This window comes from Sorex fumeus, unplaced genomic scaffold (genome assembly GCF_029834395.1).
Source record: "Sorex fumeus unplaced genomic scaffold, SorFum_2.1 ptg000128l, whole genome shotgun sequence".
NCBI lineage: Eukaryota > Metazoa > Chordata > Mammalia > Eulipotyphla > Soricidae > Sorex > Sorex fumeus.
This window is the reverse complement of record NW_026606185.1, coordinates 14015300-14037192: the sequence shown is the minus strand read 5'-3', so window position 1 is coordinate 14037192 and position 21893 is coordinate 14015300. Positions and strand designations below refer to the sequence as shown.

The 21893-nt window shown below is 37.5% G+C and overlaps 1 protein-coding gene and 1 non-coding gene across 3 annotated transcripts in view; both read right to left on the bottom strand.

Annotated features, from left to right (window-relative positions):
- Positions 1 to 21893, bottom strand: part of PIEZO2 (piezo type mechanosensitive ion channel component 2) — a 448793-nt gene that overhangs the window by 375248 nt on the left and 51652 nt on the right. The gene's annotated exons all lie outside the window — the stretch shown is intronic.
- On the bottom strand, positions 20760 to 20865 carry LOC130045561 (U6 spliceosomal RNA). Its single transcript, XR_008795553.1, has one exon. It is a non-coding gene; the product is annotated as a U6 spliceosomal RNA (small nuclear RNA).

The window sequence follows — 21893 nt, the reverse complement described above, 5'->3', positions numbered from 1 at the left end:
TCAATATAGTAAATCTTTTTTTTTTAGTTATTGTTGTTTTTTGTGGTGCTGGGGAGAGAACTCATATCTTCATACATGCAAGGGAAGTGTTCTACATGCCTGATCTGCAATTTATATTGACTTAGCAATGTGAGGGAAGAAACTATAAACTTCCAAATTATTTTATATTAAAATATATGACATTTTGAAGCAGCTTGGGGTTTTTTAAATGCATTTAAAAATATTTTAAATTCTATAATGTTTAAATTCTAAAACTTAAATTCATACAAGAAACTAAAAAATATTGTGATAATGCTGTATGCAGTGACACAAAAAGTATCAGATTTGAAGTTCTGAAGCTGTCCAGACTTCCTTGGCATAAATGGTTTCCAACAAAGATATAATTCTTATTTTCCACCCTAAAATGACCTGAAGTTATTATAACAGCAATACAAGGTTCTTTTGCACCCCCTTAGTTATTATGTAAAAACCTGCAAAATTTGTAACATTGAAATACAACCAGGAAAATAAAAGAAAGAAAACTCCAGCCTTATTATTATTTTTTAAAAATAAACTCTAGTGTCCCTAAGCTCCTCTATGCAAAGAACTCTTCCAAATCACCATTAGTTGATCATTACAAAGAGAGAAAAAAGAGCACAGTTCAGTTTTAGAAAATTTTAATGAATACAAATGCTAGAATATGCTGACTCAAATTATTTATAGCTTTCTGGGAATCATAGGTTATCTTATAATCATTACTTGGTTTTTTTTCCTTATAAAAGTCACTCACCTGGTTTACCCAAGAGACCTTCTCTACTCACCAGCCTATTCAAAGGGGAGTTCATCACATATCACTCTCTTCTCTTTCTTTTCATTTCTGACTAAGCACCTGGAAAAAGTCTCTTCCCTTGGGCAACTGTGAAATGTTCATTTTACAGATGAAAACCATAGGAAGGATGGCTTACATGTTTTAACTTTATTTCATGCCTAACTACTTTTAAATGCTGATTTGTCATGTTTTATTACAAGACGGAAATATTTTTATTCCATTAAGAGCTAAGACCATAATTTTCTTTCTCATAGAACTCTGCATTTTTCTTGATAAATTCTGGTGGTAGAATGAGAAATGTCAAAGAATCCAGTTAGGGGTACACATAATGTCCTCATGGGAAAAACGCCATCTGAGTTTCAGAAATAGAGAGGGGACAGAGAATCCTGAGTCAACATTGAGTGAAGTGACTCAGATGTGGCTTCTACCCTCCACTGTGAAGCTGCTTCCTGAGATACAGAGAAACAGCAAGTTTGGTACAGGCAAGTGAAGTTGACCAACTTAATGTGAAGCAGAATCAGAGTAAAACACAGATATAGAAAGTTCCAAACAAGAAGACAACCTACAAATGGTGCTCGGAGAATCATATGACAAGCATTATACATATTTTTGAATCCAACAAACTAGTATACATATATTATTTTGATTAAAGAGTCAACCAAAATGAGGAAGAAGAGGTAGAAAATGAACTCTATATTTTTACAAACCTTTGTTAAATTAATAAAATTTCATAAAGCAACCAGCAAAGTCTAAGTAATCAACTTGACAACAATGTTTAGCATACAAAGCCTTTATTAAATTGTATACACATTACAGCCTGATAAGCAGAATTTGTCATCATTCTCTTTCCAGAGGACACATATCACATAAGGATTAGGATGTGATCAGAACCTGACCTTGAACTACAGAAACTTTCCCAGGCTTTACTGTCCTTTACCATGGAGACCCAACCTTGTCTAATAGTCTTCGTTCCCTCCCTTCTCCTAAACTTGCAGTGGACTCCCATGTGACTTAAATTTATTTGTCACTGGGGACTTAAATCCTATTATTGTTGGCTGCTATCTTTAACAATAATTCTAATCTATTAGTTTGAGATGGTTGAGGCGCCTGGAAAACAAACCCCTGCATATAAGAGCTTCTCATTTCTAATTTTCAAAAGTCAGATAAAAGTAAATAAAACCCATTGCTCCCAAATCATCTGTTAGAGTGTGCTCATATCACTCCTTTGTCTTCAACTAATCATGGTAAAATAACAGTAGCCATCATCAGAAGCCAGTGACATAAGTAGTAGCCTTATACATGAAACATCACCTATGAATTGTCTTTATGTATCATATGCTGTTTTGTTTACTTTATCTCCTCCTAGATGGTGCTAAAATACAGTTGCTTCATAACAGATTCTCAACATTTTCTAAGTCACGTGGCTAGAATGAATTAATAGGAATTCACAACACCTACTCCCCAAAGGTACTGTGACATCTCTTTTCAACTTTGTTTTAAAGAACTAGAAGAGACTTGGAAAGTCCTTCCTACAGCTGAGGAAATAACAGTGGGGATATCAAATCGGGCTTGATTTTACTTTCATTTTCAGACTGCTTTCTCATTTTCAGGCTGCTTCCTCACACTTATTCTCATCTGCAATATCTAAACTCAAAAAGTGAATCTCGCCATTCATCATTATACAGATGCCAAACAGTGCATCTCACCATTCATCATGATACAGATGCCAAACACTGCATCTCACCATTCATCAAAATACAGATGCCAAACAGTTGCCTATTTGTTGCTACAAAAATACTGCGAAATCTTTCAATCCTCCTTTCCTTTGAATGTTTTGTGCCATTCCCTGGGATGCCTTTCCTCTTCTTTCTCTGAGAAATTTATCCGAGGAAATCCAGTTCAAACACCTTAATTTACTAGAGTTTCTCATAGCACAGCGGTAGGGCATTCGCCTTACAAGCGGCCAACATGGCCAACCCGAGTTCGATTCCTCCGCCCCTCTCGGAGAGCCCGGCAAGCTACCAGCTACCGAGAGTATTCCATATGCCAAACACAGTAACAGTAACAACTTCTCACATACTTATCCAGACTTAGTTGAATTCTTCTTGAACACAAGTTTCACTTTTGAAACCATTTACTGGTCCTAAACTATGAACCAGAAGTCCTATCTTGATAAATTATGAAAGTCCTTTCTTCCTGAATCTCTTCCTCTCTTCTCTATTAAGACTGCAATTTCCTAGACATTAATGTGAGGCTAAATACGGAACAGCGCATATCACTATGAAGAATATAGGAGTGTTATTTATAAAGCTTACTTCAATTGTAGCGTCTTTGCTGAAGAATTGCTGGCACACCAAAAAAATTACTGCTTGGGATGAAAAGATAGAAGAAAAGGGAAAATGGAAATAGTATTGGTGAGTTTCATAATGAAAAGCCTACTGTAATAGTAGTGGTCTGAAACTTTATTAATTACTTGGATCAGAGATTATACAGTATCTCTTTGCATTCCTAGCATCTAGTCCATTGTCCTGACTCTGACTGAGTGATCAATAAATATATGTTGTATTAAATTATATTGATACAAGAAAATAATATCTATTTGTATATAGTTTTTGAATATTGATATTATGTCAACAGTGAGGAATATTAAAATTCTGAATTGCTATAAAAATTAAATGAGAAAATGATTTAAAACAACCGTATGTTTATTCTACTGATTTTCAAATTGAATGTGGGAGTCTTAATAACAGATTAAAGAGACTAGTAATTGGAAAAAATAAGTAGGAGGAAATTTTTGTGTTATTATAAAATACACAAACAAGATGAACAATTTATAAACTTGCCAGCAACTATTCTAAAGTGATATAAATGAAAAACTCTATTATGTGGTGATAATGGATTCTTGCTGTTCCAGCCAAACTTTCTTATGATAAAAAAAATGAAGTGAATAAATAATTCAAGTTGTTTCTTTTTTTCAAATGGGAAGAAGTGGAAGAACTGGAAATGTCATATTGAAGAAAAACAAAATTTCATTTCAAAATTGCAGCTTAATCTTCAAGGATCCCTCCCCCCGGAAATAAAGGAAGTCTTATATGTTTTGGATAAAAATTAGTGGCCAGTTTTGTCTGTAGCATGTCAGGAAATGAGCCAGATCTCAGTGTCCTTTGAAGCTCTCAGTGCTGCTAAGAGTTTGGATGACATTAGCAGAGGGCCAATCCACCTTCTCCACTGGAACAGCAGCCCTCTCCCACAAGCAACACACTTGGCCTTTATTCTAACCTAAATATATTTATTTAACTCGAGATGAAAATGTTTTTCCTTTGCAAAGGAGAACATGGTGCTTATGTGCAAGGAGTGGACAAGGGATAGTACAGCATCGGCCTTGCAAGTATGAGATTCAGGTTTTATCCCCAGCACTTCGCCACCGCAACACACCCAGCTTGATCTTGGGGGAACAATGTTTGTGATCCCCGATCGCAAACTATGCAGTTTCCACTGAGCATCTCACCTAAGTGTGTGGTCATCACAACCAAACGTGAGACTCCCTTATGAGCACTGCAACAAAACGTTTGGAAAACTATAGTCAACATGAACTGTCAGCATAATAACCAGCACAGAAAGAAGGGAAAATTCATTTCTGAAACTAAATGAAGCTAATAATTTTAATGAACAGTGAGGATGTGGGGGATACTACTGTTATGCTCTTCTTTCTAAGGAAGCTGATTCTTTAAGCCCCATTTTACTTGTTACTCTTCACAGCTAATATTCACTTTATGCTCACCTTCTCTTCCTCACTCAACACAATTTCTCATCAAAAGCATACACACACACACACACACACACACACACACACATAATCCCACACCTGATTTTCATTTGACTCTGTCTAGCTACATGGAGTTTCCATATTTCTCCAAAGAGGGTTGCCTAAGAGTTTGAAGCAGCATGTGACTATCAAAGGGCCCAATCTTGTGCAGTCCAGTTCCTGCTGCCCTTGCACTGACCCTCTTCCAAGTGGCTCAGTACCTCAAACCATGTTGCTATTGTTTCCTGCCTGCTTCTCTTTACCTCTGTGTTCAAACCTATTAATACCCTGTTTCTTGTGTTTCCTTCATGATTAACTCAAGTTTCTCCTTCGGGAAGCCATGTCTTCAACACCTGATGCTAAGGGGAGAATTTCCATGGCTGCATTCCTTCTGGACCTTGTACCCATCTCTATTGTGTGTTTATAACCCTTAAATTACTTGGTTACAAGTCTTTTCTCCCTCATACAAATCTAAACACCTGAACGTAGTGATTATGTTCAATTTGTTCCTCTATCCCCAGAGACTTAACAGAGACTGTCCTGAAATGAACACAAGGGAGGAGATCTGAATTCCTAGTCAACTTTAGTAATGAAGGACTTCCATTTAGATGCTCTTCTGGTAAGTGATTCAGAAAACCTCAATTAAATGCTACAATTTTCTTGAAAGGAAGAAGATTCTATCACTTTTTCTTCATTGGATTTCTCTATTAACCAGCACTTCTTCACCTCTATTACATAAATAAGGAAATCTCTTAGATGAGGGTTTATAAGGTGCTAATGATTCTGGATGAATTATTTTGGTATTTTTTGTGAGGCTATAAGGTCCACAGAACCACTGGGCCCAGGCAGCATTGTATAGCCAGGCCCAAGTATCAAGCCATTACACCTGCACCTCTGGCCAGGCCAAGTACAGCTAGAAGTGACTCCAAGGATCCTGAATAGTAAGGTTCCTAAGTGTACCACAAAAGAAAGAATTCATTTCAGTGAGAGAAGTATACAAAGCCATGATCCCCAATGAATCATAATGACCAATGACCAGTGGGTCTATAAATCACTGGCAGTTCCCATTACCTTCCAGGTGTATTATCTTCTTAAGAACTAAGAATAACAAGAACAGTATTCTAACTAATATGATTATTCAGAACCTTGGCATTTGGTTTAAGAGACAAATTTGTCTAACTGCACTCTAGATAGGAAATGGGGACTTGGGAGGGGCTGGGAAGCCCTTCATGTTCCAAAGACTAATAACTGCCAAGGAGCCTCGGAGACTGTGGGATCCTCTATATAGTCCCTTGAAATGCCAGGACAGGACAACTGGCATGTGGTTTATTGAGCTGATGGCACAATATTTGCATGATTGGGTATGTCATCTCAAACACTCTGATCAATAATGATTCAGGGAGGTCCTCATCAGGAAGGAAAGTCCAGATTTAGAGGAAGGGCCAAAGGGAGTCAGTAGTGTTTCAAACACAAGTCACTGCCAACACTGTACATAAGAACCATTCTGCTCCCATTCCTTCATAATAATCATTAATGAAGCTCTGATCAGAAAGGAAAAAAAATAGTTCTATAGAAGAACTTACTGATTTTGAGAGCAATGACCTCAAAAGGGATCAAAAAATCAGGACAAAATATGTCACCATTTCGAATGCCTCTTAGGATAAAGAACGGAAGTACACCCAAGCATTTGATTTGAAATTCTAAAGTGGGCATCAGTGTAGTGATCAGGTAAGCAGAACCCTTCTGAGGGGAACAGGATGGAATGGAGAGCAAGAAACTCAGTCCTGAGGTCGAGTCTGTTGGGTTGTGCCTCTTGTTTGGCTCAGCTTGCCAAGGTTTTTCTTTTCTATTGATTCTCCATTATAAAGCATCTAATCGGCGCCCTTTTCCTGGAACAGATTGCTGAAGTTCCCTCCGACCTTTGATGAACTGGAGGCCAAATTTGGTCTACCAGATTAAATGGCAAGGAAGAAAAAAGAGCAGTGGAGAAGAAGGGAGGCAGAGAAGGGGGAGGACAAAACACAAATTGCTGTGCAAAATAATAATAATTAAAAAAGAAGTATTTATATTTGACTTTATGCTTGGAAGTGGAAGTGAATGAGACCATTTCATATAGGGTGCGCCAAATCACAGTCTCAAGGCTTGATGGTATCCACTGACTAGACTGACGGAACACTGTGGAAACCTATTTTGGACCTGAAGGCAAGGGAGGGGAAAGGAGGGTCAGGGGAAAAGGAGAGGGCAAGGAAAGTCAATTACTTCTAGGCAAAATGCCCGATAAGCTTAAAGCATAAATACAAGGCAAAAAATAGATGCACAACCATTTTATCTTCCCAATCAGAGTTTCACAACCACATCCCCTACTTCCTTTAGGAGCCTGTGCAGAACACATTCCTTTCTAAAGACAGCGCAGACCATTTGCATAGGAAAGAGACATTTGTTAAGAAAATCACAGAAAAAAGACTTCAGAGTTTATGGCGTTAATAGACATGAAACATCACACTCTCTACTTGCCATTGGAAATTAAACAATTATTCCTAATTTATAATCTGGGTAAAAACTTAACAGGAACGGCACATTTTGAGCACTGAAATTAATAAAGGATTGTGAATATTAAAAACTTAATAGAAAATAAAAGTCATTTACCAAGTCATTTAGCAATAACCCATTTGGCATGAGCCTTGCTGGTTCTATTATCTCATCTATAACACAGAGATAAGAAAGCTATTTACAGGAGCCAGAAAGATATTATGGAATTTACCTTGCATGCTGTTGACCTGGGTTCTATAGTAGGACCTATACGGTCTCTAGAGCCTGCCAAGAGTGCTCTCTGAGCACAGAGCCAGAAGTTAAGCCCTGAGCAAAACCAAATATTGCTTAAAAATAAAACAAACAAAAAAATAGAAGAAAAGAAAGGTATGTATTCCATGGGTAACAAAGATGAACTAAAAGGCATAAGTGGTCTTAAAAAGACACACTGGTGGAGGGATGGGTATTTGATCACTGTATAATTGAAACCCAAGCAAAAACATGTGTAAGTCTGTAATTGTACCTCATCATGTCTCACTACTAAAAAATTTTTAAAAAATGACTCAGCCTCTCATAAGCACTATAAAATTGTTTATTCTTGGAGTTGGAGTGATGGTACAGCAGGTACACTTACCTTGCACACAGCCAACCTCACATACCTACATATCTTTTTTTATTGGAGCAACTAACAGATCTCACATTTTTTTGTTTTTCGGTTTTGTTGTTGTTGTTGTTGTTGTTGTTATGGGGGACATACTCAGAGTTGCTCAGGCGTTACTTCTTTTTTTCCGCTCATGAATTACTCTTGGTGGTGCTTGGGGACCATATGGGATGCTGGGGATTGAACTTGGGTCAGTCGTGTGCAACACAAACCCGCTGTACTATCGCCCAGGCCCCTTTTACAGTTTTTCTTGTCTCTCCAATCAAAAGACCCATTCTCAGAAAAATATTGTTTAAAATATATCTAAGGAATCATTTTTATGGGGAGAAGGTCTTTGGGCCACACTCTGTGGTTTGCAGGAGTCACTCCTGAGAAACCATATACTAGGAAGACCATATGTATTGCTGTTTATATTGAACTAGCGCCAGCCAAAAGCAAGGCAAGTGCTTATCTCTCCAACCCTAAGGTAGCTTTTAAACTACATATTGGGGAATAGTTTTCTCCCAATGTGCACAACACACAGCACACCAGGTCCGGGCAGACATGAGGTGAAGGATGACGGGTGCTTGGAGAAATCACTCCGGGAGACAGCTGATGTTCGCTCACTTTATTGCTAAATGCACCCATATTTTATAGAGGGTCTCGGCTTAAGACGACGATGAAGTTTAGCATTACTGACCTATCACCTTTAAAACTCTGCTTTGCCCAATCCCAATTAGGGCCGGATACTGCAGTTAGGAAGGACTCACTAAGCATAGGTGACAATTCTTGGGGGGTTGGGTGAGATTCAAGACTGGATACCGGGTGATTGCTTATAAAATGTGCCCGGAGACTCCCTACTTGGCCATTATGTGGGGACAGGTCTTATCTGCTAAGTAGGGAAACATCTTATCTGCTCTGGTGCCTGTTGCCATGCTCCACACAACAAAGTTCTAACTCCATGCTCTGATGTAACCAGGAGTTATAATACTGAATTGTTTAAGGTGTTTAAGACATTGAATGTTTGAGGTCATAGCTGTTTACTATCCAAATTTTCAGGAGAGAGAATAATTTCTGGAAACATTCTATTCAATATATTGATATTTAATAAATTTGATTGATAAAAATTTATATTGGACTTGATGCTTGGAAATAGAAGTGAATGAGACCATTTCATATGGAATGTATATTGACACTGTAATGACAATGATTTACTGAGAAGTGGGGTATAATTTGGAAAAGTGCCTAAGTCATCAATTTAAGTCATCAATTTTAATTTTAGTTTTAGAAAAACTTAGTGTCTTTATCAACAAAGACACTAGTAAACAGACATATGATCAGATAAGAAGAAGGAAAACTTGGCTGCACCAAGATGTCCCACCTAAATTAAAATTAATGAATGAATGACCCAAATAAACGACTTCTAAAATATGAATGCACCCACTAAATTTAGTCATGTTGATATCTCTGGACTCAGCACCTGCAGTCCTGAAGCCTTCTCTGGGTTTTGGTGGAATCCAGCACAGACTTTCCAAGAAGTGATCCTGCCCTTGGTGGCCTGCTGGGAAATCTCTGGTCAAGCAGTCATCTGTTGGCAAAAGTCTCGTTTTGTGTTTATACCCTATTCTCTACAAGTGAACTATATGATTAAATTATTGTAATGTGGACTTTCTCCAATATATTCTAACATGATTATGTGCCACTGGTTTGAATTCTAAGAGAAACTTCTCCACCGAGTGGTAGTCAGTAATCCTTGGGATTCCAACCTTGTATGAAGTGTGCTGACTTTCATGTTCTTGTTTGCCATTGTGTGTGTATGTTTAAGGGATAGATAGTTTGCTCTCCTTGAGTAGCACAGTATCTTTTCTATCTCACTTATTAGGTGGCTTTCCTTTTCCAGATACTCCATAGAATATCTGGAATCAAGCAAGGCATCCATCTGGGGGCCATGACCCAATTTCATCTCTTAAACAGGTTTCCAACCAATACCTTGAATAGCAAATACTGCCAACTCATATGATGACACTGAAATGTTTATCAAATTACTTCCTTTTAATGTATGGAACTGATGAACAAACATATTTCTCTTTTTGCATCTTTTTAAGATTTTTTGAAAAGTGCATGGCGATTGCCCAAGTGACATAGCACATGTCTAGAAAATGAGAGATACTGAGTTTGATCCCTGCACTGCACTGTGCCCCCTGAAGCCAGCACCACTAAGTGCTCTGGTGACCTCTGGGCACTGCTGGGTGTGACCCCACTAAAATATAAAAAATAAGTTCATATATATTCACCAAGAAGACAAAAGAGCTTGCTATAATGATGAAATAAAATGATTAGAGATATTTAAGGGATTGGGTAGTCTTGTTCAAAATTCTCCTTTTCAGATTACCAAAAACAAACAATAAAAGAAAATACATCTGATAGAAAATATTCATTCAATATCTTCAGTATTATTGAAATAAATATGAGCCTTTGGGTATATATATATACACACACACATGTACTTATATATGTATGTATATGTATATATATGTGTGTGTATATATATGTGTGTATATATATATATATATATATAGTTCACGGTCACAATCTTCCCGTTGTTCATCTATTTGTTCAAGCAGGCTCAGTAACATCTCCATTGTGAGACTTGTTGTAACTGTGTTTGGCATATTGAGTACGTCATGGGTAGCTTTCCAGGCTTTGCCGATATATATAGGTATATATGATATATATGATATATGTACAAGTTTATATATGTATGAGTATATATGTGTCGTATGTATGTGTATATATGTTTGTGCACATATATATATGTATGTGTGTATATATATATATACACTTCATTCATATACTCAGTCCTTAGCACAGATCATGGTAAAATCCCAATAAGGAGGGGTAAAGTGACAGATTCTCAGATGCACAGTAGTACAAATCAGATTTGTAGTAGATCGGATTACCAAAATAATTCAACTTCTTTACTCTGATGACTTGAATTATTTTGTGTTTAACCTTCCACATACATAGAGTGGTAGACTACCAAACCACAAGGTGATCATTTCCCATTAAAATTTTACAATGGAATAATCTGTGGCTAAGTGACTTTGGTAAAGTCACAGAGAGAATAGCACTTATAATACTGATTGCAGATTGATGTTTTTTCCAGCATTTGCTTTTACATTTGCTTCAGTGAGTAAAGAAACCTAAATTTCCTAAAGAACCTAGAACCAACCAATATACAAGAGACTCAGAAGTTGTAATTTCCATGGGTAGAAGCAGAGACCCAAAGTAAAGCAAGTAATTTGCACAGGTGCTCAGTAGCCCTTCAATTCACCTTATGTAAACAGAAACCACCCTTAACATAGTCTCACTCTGCCTACCTAACCCAGCTGTGAGTCCTTTCTCTTAAAGACATTTTTTTTCTCAAATTTTTGGTAGTTTCTAAACAGAAAAGACAAAACAGGAGCGAATGATGAACTTACCATTCTATATAAATTATAAAATATCTTTAAACATGGCCTGGAACATTGTCTAGTTCTCATAAAAATATCTTCTCTTTGTCAACACGCTGCAAATTTAGTCACATTGAACGAAATTTCAAGTGAAGCGCCACAGATGTTGTTTGATTGAAAGCTAACTCAGAAGCTCCATCACATCTTCCTAGGAACCGAAAACCATTCATTGGAAAGGGGTCCAAGACCAATTAGTATACTACCTTCACTGGTCCTTATTTGCGGTAGAAGGAAGCCTATTCTATTTGTCTCGTCATGAAAGAAATTATTCATGCCAATTTGATTCCTTTAAGTGGGAGGGAGATTCTAATATATGTCGCATGGATTACATCAAAATAGCTACTTTTAATACATCAAAACAGCAAAGACTTGTTTGTGAAGGAGGAGATTATGCCTTTTCTGTCTGTCTATCACAAGCAAAAGTATAAACCTAACCAGCTCTGGAAACTGAAGTCAACTGGTCTCATTGCTTCTTCCTCGGGATCTAAGAACACAATACTTCTCTTCTGTTAGAGAGATGGGAATTACATACAAAGAAAACTGCACCAACTCTGTTTTGGACTCTCAGTGTATTTGGACTTGATGGTTTTTCTATTTTAAAAGTGAGGAAATTGACACCCAATGAGGGGACTTCGTGATTTGTCCCAGTTGAGAGCTAATTTAAACCGGGTAAGTATTCATTCCACCCTTTTACCCTAGCCCACACCTTCATTCCCTTTTTCATTTTGCAAATGAATTCAATATGTGGTCAAAGATATTCCTGAACAATACGGAAAGCATAACAAATTCATGTAACACTAGTGAAAATTGTTTTATTCATACCAAGTGAAAACCAAAAGGGAGTGGAAAAGAAATAGGCATATCCTGTTTTGTGGTTAATAAAAGGTAATAACCTTAGCATGAACCTTCTTTCTTAAGATTCGTAGGCTCTAAATCAGAACTTCAACTAATTTGGAACCTTACGTCTAAATAGCCTTGAAATCCCCTGCAGTAGATTAGGAAAGAGATAGAAATGAATTGGTCTCATTTTCCTTTCACTGATCCCTAAGACTTCCAAAAATAATACTCAAGCCCAGCTGTTCAGTAAGACCTTTAGTTTATTTTGTAGTTAGTTGAAGGCTATAAATTAAATTCAGCACTGTGAGGAAGAAATGTCAATCCTTCCAAATTCAACATTGAGAAGTCTTTCTTGTTTTTCTACTAGGTGGATCTTTGACCCAGGATCCCCCAGCTTCAAAGATGAGGATCCCAGAAAAAAAGTGGGGGTTCCATTCTAAAATAGTTCACACTGGGCCAGAGTGATAATATGACGAGTCAGATGCTCGCATGCGGACAACCTGAGTTCAATCCCTAGGCCCCGTATGATCCCCACACAGGCACAATGAGTCCACCAGAAGTGATCCCTGAGCACAGAGCCAGGAGTAAGCCCCGAGTACTAAGAGGTGTGACCTAAAAACCAAAACCTAAAATAAAATGATTCACATTAAGATGGCCAGCATTTTGTTTACTGTTTTTATCTCCAAATACCTAAGCAGCAAGAGTCTGAGAACTCAGTGATTGAAGTGACACCATGCTCAGGCCCTCCTGCCCTTTGAAGGAGTGCTCTTGTATCCTGAGTGGACAGCTGAAGGAGAGGACCACTGGCTCCATTCCACCAGGCGTTTCCACCATAGACCCAAAGTTCTGAGCATAGTACCAGGTCCTGCCACCAAATACCATTTCACTGACTTCTGTGATATTTATTCAGCTTTTAATGCTGAACTTTATCCTTTTCAAGTAAAAGACTCAGGCAGGAACACTTTAATTCTGAAACACTTTAATTCAGAAACTTTAATTCTGAGTCCACAATCAATTATGTCATCAGAGAGATGAGTAGCCTTAGACATAACACCTAATTGTTTCCAAGCTTCAATTATTTCATTAATAAGATGAAGCGCACTAAACTTCTATGTGGCCAATTCCAGTTCTTTTCAGAAAGGGTTTTGGCAGGGAATAAGATGCAACTGTGGAAACAGTATGCTTTCGTTCCTGCCCTACCCACTAGGCTCTCCCCAGTGCTACTTTTTTGTCCATCTCTCCCCAGTGCTACTTTTTGTCCATTTGTAAGTAAAAAAATCAACTTTTTAATCTACTGTTTTACAGTCATGTGGTATTCTTTCTTTCTTTCTTTCTTTCCTTCCTTCCTTCCTTCCTTCCTTCCTTCCTTCCTTCCTTCCTTCCTTCCTCTTTCTTTCTTTCTTTCTTTCTTTCTTTCTTTCTTTCTTTCTTTCTTTCTTTCTTTCTTTCTAGTATGGAATCACTGTGAAATAAACAGTTACAAATGAAATGGTTAGGTTTTAGTCATGCAGTGTTCCAGAATCTGTTCCTTCACCAATCTCCAATGTCTCCATTTTCCTTCCCATCACCCCCACAGCCTGCCTTTGTGGCAGGCACTTTTAGAAGAGATAATGGGACCAAGTCCCCTTTATATACCAAAAACGGAAAAGTTGGCATAAGAAACATCCATTTTCCTGTTTCCGGCTACCCATCAGAAACTTTCAAATTTAGAAACTTGCTTCTGACGTTCCTACAGTCCCCACACAAGAGATGAGAGCTCACCACAGATTTTCACTGGCTTTGTTTAGGAAATATTTAAACAACAAAAGTCAACAAGGTGTTTCCTCTTGAACACAGAGGAAAAAAGCAAATGACTATCTCCAGTACAGAGCACTTCCTAGGTGTATGTTGCAACCTTTTCTTGGAAATAGTTTCAACTCTACTTTCTGGGGACTGCAAGAGAGATCCCATATCAAATCCTTTCCTGTTTCGGTTAAGGAAGAATTTGATGGATGTTGTGTAAGAAAGAGTGTTGTATGACGGTGTGTGTGAGGCGGGTGGAGGGATTAAAAAGAAGAACATTCCTTGAAACTTTTATGTTTAACTTTTTGTGAAAGTTAAATTTCACAGTCCAGAAAGAAACTTTGATGCCCATTATTTTTAATACTGTCTATGCTGCTTTTTTGCTATGGGAGTGATTACCGAGAGAAGCTGCAAACCTGGTGGAGAACAAAGCCAAAGAAAAAGATATTAAGGGCATTCAGATAGGAAAAGAAGAAATCAAGCTCTCACTATTCACAGATGATATGATACTATACTTAGAGAACCCTAAAACCCTAAAACCTCTACCAAGAAACTCCTAGAAACAATAGACTTGCATAGTAAAGTTGCAGGCTATAAAATCATTACCCAAAAGTCCAGGCTTTCCTATATGAAAATAGTGAGAGAGAAAAAGTGACATGAAAAAACAATCCTGTTCACAATTGTGCCCCAGAAAATCAAGTACTTAGGAATGAGCTTAACTAAGGAAATAAAGGACCTGTACAAAGAAAACTACAAAACGCTACTTCAATAAATAAAAGAGGACATGAGAAAATGGAAAGATATCCTCTGCTCATGGATCGGAAGAATTAACATCGTCAAAATGGCAATACTTCCCAAAGCATTGTACAAATTCAATGCGATCCTTATAAGGATACCCATGACATTCTTCAAAGAAATGGAGCAATTCTCCTGAAATTCATGTGGAACAAAAAGCGTACACGAATAGCTAAAGCAATTCTTGGGAAAAAGAAAATGGGAGGAATCAACCTCTCTAACTTCAAACTCTACTACAAAGCAGTAATAATTAAAACAGCTTGGTACTGGAACAAAGGCAGAGCTGCAGACCAATGGAACAGGGTTGAATATATTAACATCTCCCCCCAAACATATGATCATCTAATTTTTGACAAGGGAGCAAGAAATGTGAAGTGGAGCAAAGAAAGCCTCTTTAACAAATTGTGTTGGCAAAATTGTATGGCTACATGTAGAAAAACTGGACTTGGATCTCTGCCTAACACCATGTACAAAAGTAAGATCAAAATGGATTAAAGACATCAACATCAGAGGAGAGATAGCACAGCGGGTAGGGCGTTTGCCTTGCATGCAGCCGACCTGGGTCCGATTCCCAGCATCCCATATGGTCCCCCGGGTACCACCAGGAGTAACTCCTGAGTGCAGAGCCAGGATTATCCCCTGTGCATTGCTGGATGTGACCCAAAAAGCAAAAAATAAAAAATCATACTATGATTTTTATTTTAATTATTTTATTTAGTCACTGTAAGATTATAGAGTTAATCATGATTGGGTTTTAGGTAGACATTGTTTCAAAACTGATCCCTTCACCAGTGTCCACAGCCCTCCATCAGTCCCTCCCCTAATTGCCCCCATGCACCAGACTACCTTTACTAGGGGCACTTTAATGTTTAAGTTTCTGCACTGCAGTTAGAGTACTGTGACTGCTCTCGCATAACACTTTATCATCTTTCAGCATCACCTCCTCCACCCATTTCAGTGCTTCCCTCCACCACAGGTGGTTTCAGCCTCCTTAGTGGCAGGTTTTCTACTAAGCATCAGGTCTCTTGCTCTTTGCTCCCACTGTCTTTGGACATTTGTTACTCGCCATTAGGTTTGCTCATACCCCACATATGGGATCATTCAGTGTAGGTTGGTCTCTCCCTCTCTGATTGGCTACACTCAGCAGGGACTTGATAGGTCCCAAATTGCATAACTTATACTATGATTTTATAAAGTAACATACACTGTTATAATTATCAAACAACTGTTCATGTGTTTTATTGTAGTATTACATAATGTAGAATTTTAATGTAGTATTTATTTCTAGGAAATAACTTAAGACAAACAACCAGGGATATCAAGAGGTATTTGTCAGAATGATGATCTCACCATTATTATTTTATTTGATAAGCATTGCTTTTATATTTTACAAAAATAATTTTTGCCAAAGATATTGATACATGACAAAATTCCAAAATAAGATAAATACACACTTATCTATGTGTATATACACACTTCATGTATATATACACACATCTCTCTTCATGTTTATTTTGAAGATTTCTATATTTTCTTACAAAGTAAAATTGCTATTTATAAGCTTAACAAAATTTAAAAGTTCATAAATAAAAATTCTATGTCCTACTTTGAATTTTCTTGCAGGATTCATCATTAGCTTTTAGGGGGCATTATGCTAATCCCAGTCTTTTTACAAGAAGGAAGGAGCAGAGTGAAGTGGAGCAAGCAAAGCCTCTTTAACAAATTGTGCTGTCAAAACTGGACAGCTACATGCCAAAAAAATGGGCTCAAATCTCTACCTAACACCATGTACAACAGTAAGATCAAAATGGATTAAAGACCTCAACATCAGACTGGAATCCATAAGGTACATTGAAGACAAGGTTGGCAAAACCCTCCACGATATTGAAGCTAACGGTATCTTCAAAGATACCAAACACGCCACTGGACAAGCAAGTGAAAACAGAGATATACAAATAGGACTATCTTAAACTAAGAAGCTTCTGTACCTCAAAAGAAACAGTGACAAAAATACAAAGACAGTCTACAAAATGGGAAAGGATATTTGCCCATTACCCATCTGACAAGGGGTTGATTTGAAGGATATAAAAGTACTAGTTGAACTCCACAAGAAGAAAACATCCAACCCCATCAAAAAATGGGTGACGAAATGAACAGAAAATTTCTGAATGAAGAAATCCGAATGGTAAAAAGGCACATGAGAAAATGCTCTACATCACTAATCATCAGGGAGATGCAGACCAAAACAACAATGAGATATCACCTCACGCCACAGAGACTGGCGCACATCCAACAGAACATAAGCAACCGGTATTGGCACAGATGTGGTGAGAAAAGGACCCTCCTTCACTGCTGGGGGGAATGCCGACTGGTTCAACCCTTTTGAAAAACAGTATGGACTTTTCTAAAAAAAATTAGAAATTGAGCTCCCATTTGACCCAGCAGTACCACTCCTGGGAATATATCCCAGAGAGGCAAAAAAGTACAGTGAAAATGACATCTGCACTTCTGTGTTCATTGCTGCACTGTTCACAATAGCCAAAATTTGGAAAAAACCTGAGTGCCCGAGAACAGATGACTGGTAAAAGAAACTTAGGTACATCTACACAATGGAATACTATGCAGCTGTTAGAAAAGATGAAGTCATGAAATTTGCACTCAAGTGGTTCTACATGGAAAATATCATGCTAAGTGAAATGAGCCAGAAAGAGAGGGACAGACAGAAAGACTGCACTCATCTGGGGAATATAAAGTAACAGAATGGGAGTTGAACACCCAAAAACAATTGACATAAGTACCAGGAGGTCTGCTCCAGGGTTCTGAAGCCAGCCTCACATGCTGGCGGAAGAGGCAGCTCAGATAGAGAAGGCAACACCAAGTAAAGGGTGTTTGGAGGACTCGCTCGGGATGCGAAATGCATGCTGAAAGTAGACTATAAACCTAACACGAAAGCCACTCAAAACCTCTATTGCAAACTACAACACCCTAAAAGAAAGAGTGAGCAAAATGGAATGCCCTGCCACAGAGGCGGGGTGGGGTAGGGGGGATGGGGTGTAGGGGTGGGAGGGCTACTAGGATCATTGAGGTGGAGAATGGGCACTGGTGGAGGGATGGATACTCGATCATTGTATAACTGAAACCCAAGCAGGAATGTTTGTAAGTCTACAACTGTACCTCATGGTGTTTTTTACTAATAAAAAATAAAGAAGGAAGGAGGAAGAGTAAGAGGAGGAGGAGGAGGAGATGATAAAGAAATTGACAGTGTTCTGTTAACTTGTTTGGGTAAATAAGCTATTTATCGTAATATCAGTAAATAATACATATGGTGTCTCTCTAGCTATCTTGACTTATTTAGTCATTCCTTATACCTAGACTTTATGTTTCTGTCTTGTATTTAACTTTCCTATACCTCTGTTCATTTGTGTCAGTATTTCTGTAGATTGACATTTGATTGGGTTGTAAAATGGTCACAGTTTAAATTTTGATAGATAATACCAACTTACTTCCCCCAAAACTTGAAAATCAAATGATTCTGATAGAAGTTCTTTGTTAAATGAAACTTCAGCAACACTAAATTATTCCATTTATTTTGCAATTTGTTTAACAACAGGTGAGACATGGAATATTATCATTTAAACTGAAAATGTTATCACTGAGTTCATCCTTCTGTATGACTTATTGGTAAGCTTTATTTCTTCTTTTGTAAGTTATTAAATATTTTTCTTAAAGACTTTTCCTTTATAGATAAACTGTTATATACTCTGATATATCAGAAAATATGCCTTTGTTAGTCACATCCTAATATATTTTCTCCTGTATAACCTTTGATTTTATAATTTGTTTGTGAAATCTATATCATAAATTTACTTTGGGACCGTGAAGTGATAGTATAGTGGGTAGGGCCTTGCCTTTAGAAATGCCAAACTGAATTCAAGGCCCAGCACTCCAGGTGGCCTCTGAGTACCACCAGGAGTGATCACTAAGGAGTTTGCCAGGACTAAGCTCCTAAGCACTGCTGGGTATTGTCCAAAAAGGGAAAGAAAAGATAAAAATTAAATAAGCAAAAAAAGTTTGAGTTATTATTTCCTATTACAAAAATTAATGATATTTTAAAATGCATCAACATAGAGCTTTCAATAGGGATGAAATGGAAAACTGAAGCATCAATATAATATGTTTACCAGTTTTCTTCACTGACATGTACATTAATTAAGTTATAGCTTGCTCTGTTGGGAAGATTTAAAAGTTGAAACATCGAAAAGAGTTTCCATAATTATTCAATGAGGTTTTTAATTGAATACACCCATTGCCCTAAATCCACAACCGCTTGATTATCTTCCTAAAACCATTGATGTTTCAAATGACTGATCCATTTTATTTTTCCTTCCATCTGAATGCTTTTTAAAAAAGCAATGAAATTAATTATCACAAAAATTATCACAAAATAAAATCAAATATCACTGAAGCTAAAGTGATGATTTTGAAGTTGACTGGAACTTAGCCAGAGTCCATTTTAAAAGTCAAGGACAATAGTGTTTTTATTCTCCTGCTCATTGAGAATTTCAACATGAATCATATCATATCAGAGGCATTTTCTTATGCATTCTGATACCCCCTTTGATTCTTTCCAGCATTACATTTCATATTATGCATTTGCAATGCATCTGAAAGAATTTCAGGTACACTTGGGGTATTCAATTAAAGAAGATCAATTAACCTCAGTGGTCAAAGTAATCACAAAGACATTTCAATTCCTTTCCAGTAGTAAAAAATGGTAAATGCAGTGTTCTGGGACTGAATCAGCCAAGTTTTCAGACTTGCAATGATGGAAATTTTCTGCCACAATAGAGTTTGTCCATAGAACAAAGAAGTGATCATCAAAACACAAACAACAACAACAAAACAACCAATGTCATTGGAATTCTGAGTTCTAATGACTCTTAAACCAACAGCATTCTAATCTTTCTGAAATCATATGAATGTATCAGAACACTTTCTTTTTAGTCTTTAGTAGTCTGAGTTCACAGCTGCTACATGGAGTTAAGAGGTTGTAGTAGACTTGAACATGACAACACTGAAACCTAAGTTTTTATTTTAAACAATCAATGGGAATTGATTTTAAATAATATGTAAACTACCTCACCACTCTATGGGTATCTAGAACCACTGTACTATAAAACATCAATATGATTCATGAAAGAAAGTTGTGAAAAGAGATTGACTATGGTATGCATATTCACAAAACCAATCCAAATCTAGTTTACCCGTGTGTTTTCTTATGATGATTGGGGGAAAAGGGGGCAAGTAAGACAACTGACATTTGGGTGATGATCCAGTATCGCAGTGGCAACAACGGGGGATAAAATTTTAGTGGGCCTCTCTACAATAATGAAAATCTTTGTGGCCTAATCTATAATACAGAAATCTGGGAAAATAATCTGCAATGGAACCATCAGGTCTTTTCTGCTCCCACAATAATTACTGATAGGATTTTTGTATCTTAAACAGCCATTCTCTGACAGCAAGAAATGTCAGCATTTCTGGTTATTAAAAAAAGAAATTTAAGTAGACCAAATATTTACACTGGGATTGTGACTCCCAGGAGGCATAAGACTGCTCTGAATCCAGTTAAGCTGTCACAGAGAAAACAGCAATCCTCATATCTTCCTTCTGTAGTAGAACACTCTCAGGAAACAGGTCAAAGTATTTCTGGGAGGAAATGGGTTTTTATGCATTTGCTGAAAAACTTTACATTCACTAGCAGCAGTGGATCACTTTCAGTAGAGGACCTCCATCCACAGAGAATTCAACAGTATTTTGTTTTAAATTTTTATCTTATTGAATCACCATACAATAGAGCATTACAATGCCATTCATGATTGGTTTCAGTCATGCAATGTTCCAACACCCATCCCTCCACTAATGTAATGTCCCAGCACCAATGTTCCTAGTCTTCCTCCCACTCCCTCAAGCCACTCCCCACCCCCACCTGCCTCTATAGCAGGCACCTCTCTTTTCTCTCTTTCTCTTTCTCTCTCTCATTTTAGGCATAAAAATATGGAATTCATCATGAATTTGCATGTCATTCTTGCACAGGGCCATGCTAGTCTTCTCTGTATCATTCCAATTTTAGTATATGGGCTGTTCAAGCAAGCACAGGAGGAAAAGTTTTAAGTAACAGCAAATGAACTCATTGGTGAAAGAGAAGTTGCCAAAGCACAAGCAACAGACTTAACAGTATCTGGCCTGTATTATAAAAATTCTTTTCTAGCTTTTTTAAAGAACTAGAAAAGTACTCATAAACTTTAGTAATTAACCTGTTGCTATGGGTTCCAGACATTTTTTTTCTCAATATGCAAGGATTCCTAAAGACATCTAGCTTAAGTTCCCAAATCCCTTCCACACATAAGCCTCCTCCAGGAGGAAGGAAACTTTGGATCCTCCAAGATAACATTCCATCTTGGAACAGCTTTAAATGGTAAAATGTTCCTCCTTTAATTAAGCCCAAATCTCTTTGCCCTTTTTCCAACCATCTGGAAGTAATTCTATCGCTTGGGTCAAAGAAGGCACTCCACGCCATCTTGGTCATGACTCCTTCAGCTGTCTGAAATCTCTGCTACTTCCTCTCTCCTGTCTAACCTTGTTTCTAAGGCAACTCAATATCTGAAAAGTTCCCTGTTACTTTCACTCTTTATGGCTGCCCTGATTTGGTTGGTGATCAACCCAGCTCTAACTAGTTGTCCTTTAATTACTCAGTTGGAATCATCTACCTGGGGAGAGTGTCAAAGCCTACAGGATAAGAGTTCAGCCAGACAAGACAAAACACCTCCCACCCCCAATCCATACTCTGTCTTCTCAACTTCAGATGCCATTGCAAGTCTAAATTGTCAGCTGTGTTTCTGATTGAGTGGTTATAGGCTGGACTTTTCCATAGCCCTCTCCTTGAGTTCATTACATTTCTTGGTGAGGTTCATTTCACAGAACTCAAATACATTTTGCTTATGAGATCACCAGTTTATTGTAAAAGGATGTAACCCAGAAATAGTCAGATTCCATGCCCTCTGAGCATGAAATTCAACCCAAATCTCCCAATATTCATATTCATTAACTTAGAAACTCCCCTAAAGTGTCCTTTGGGGGTTTTGTAGAAGCTTTACTTCACAGACACGCTTTATTAAATCTCTG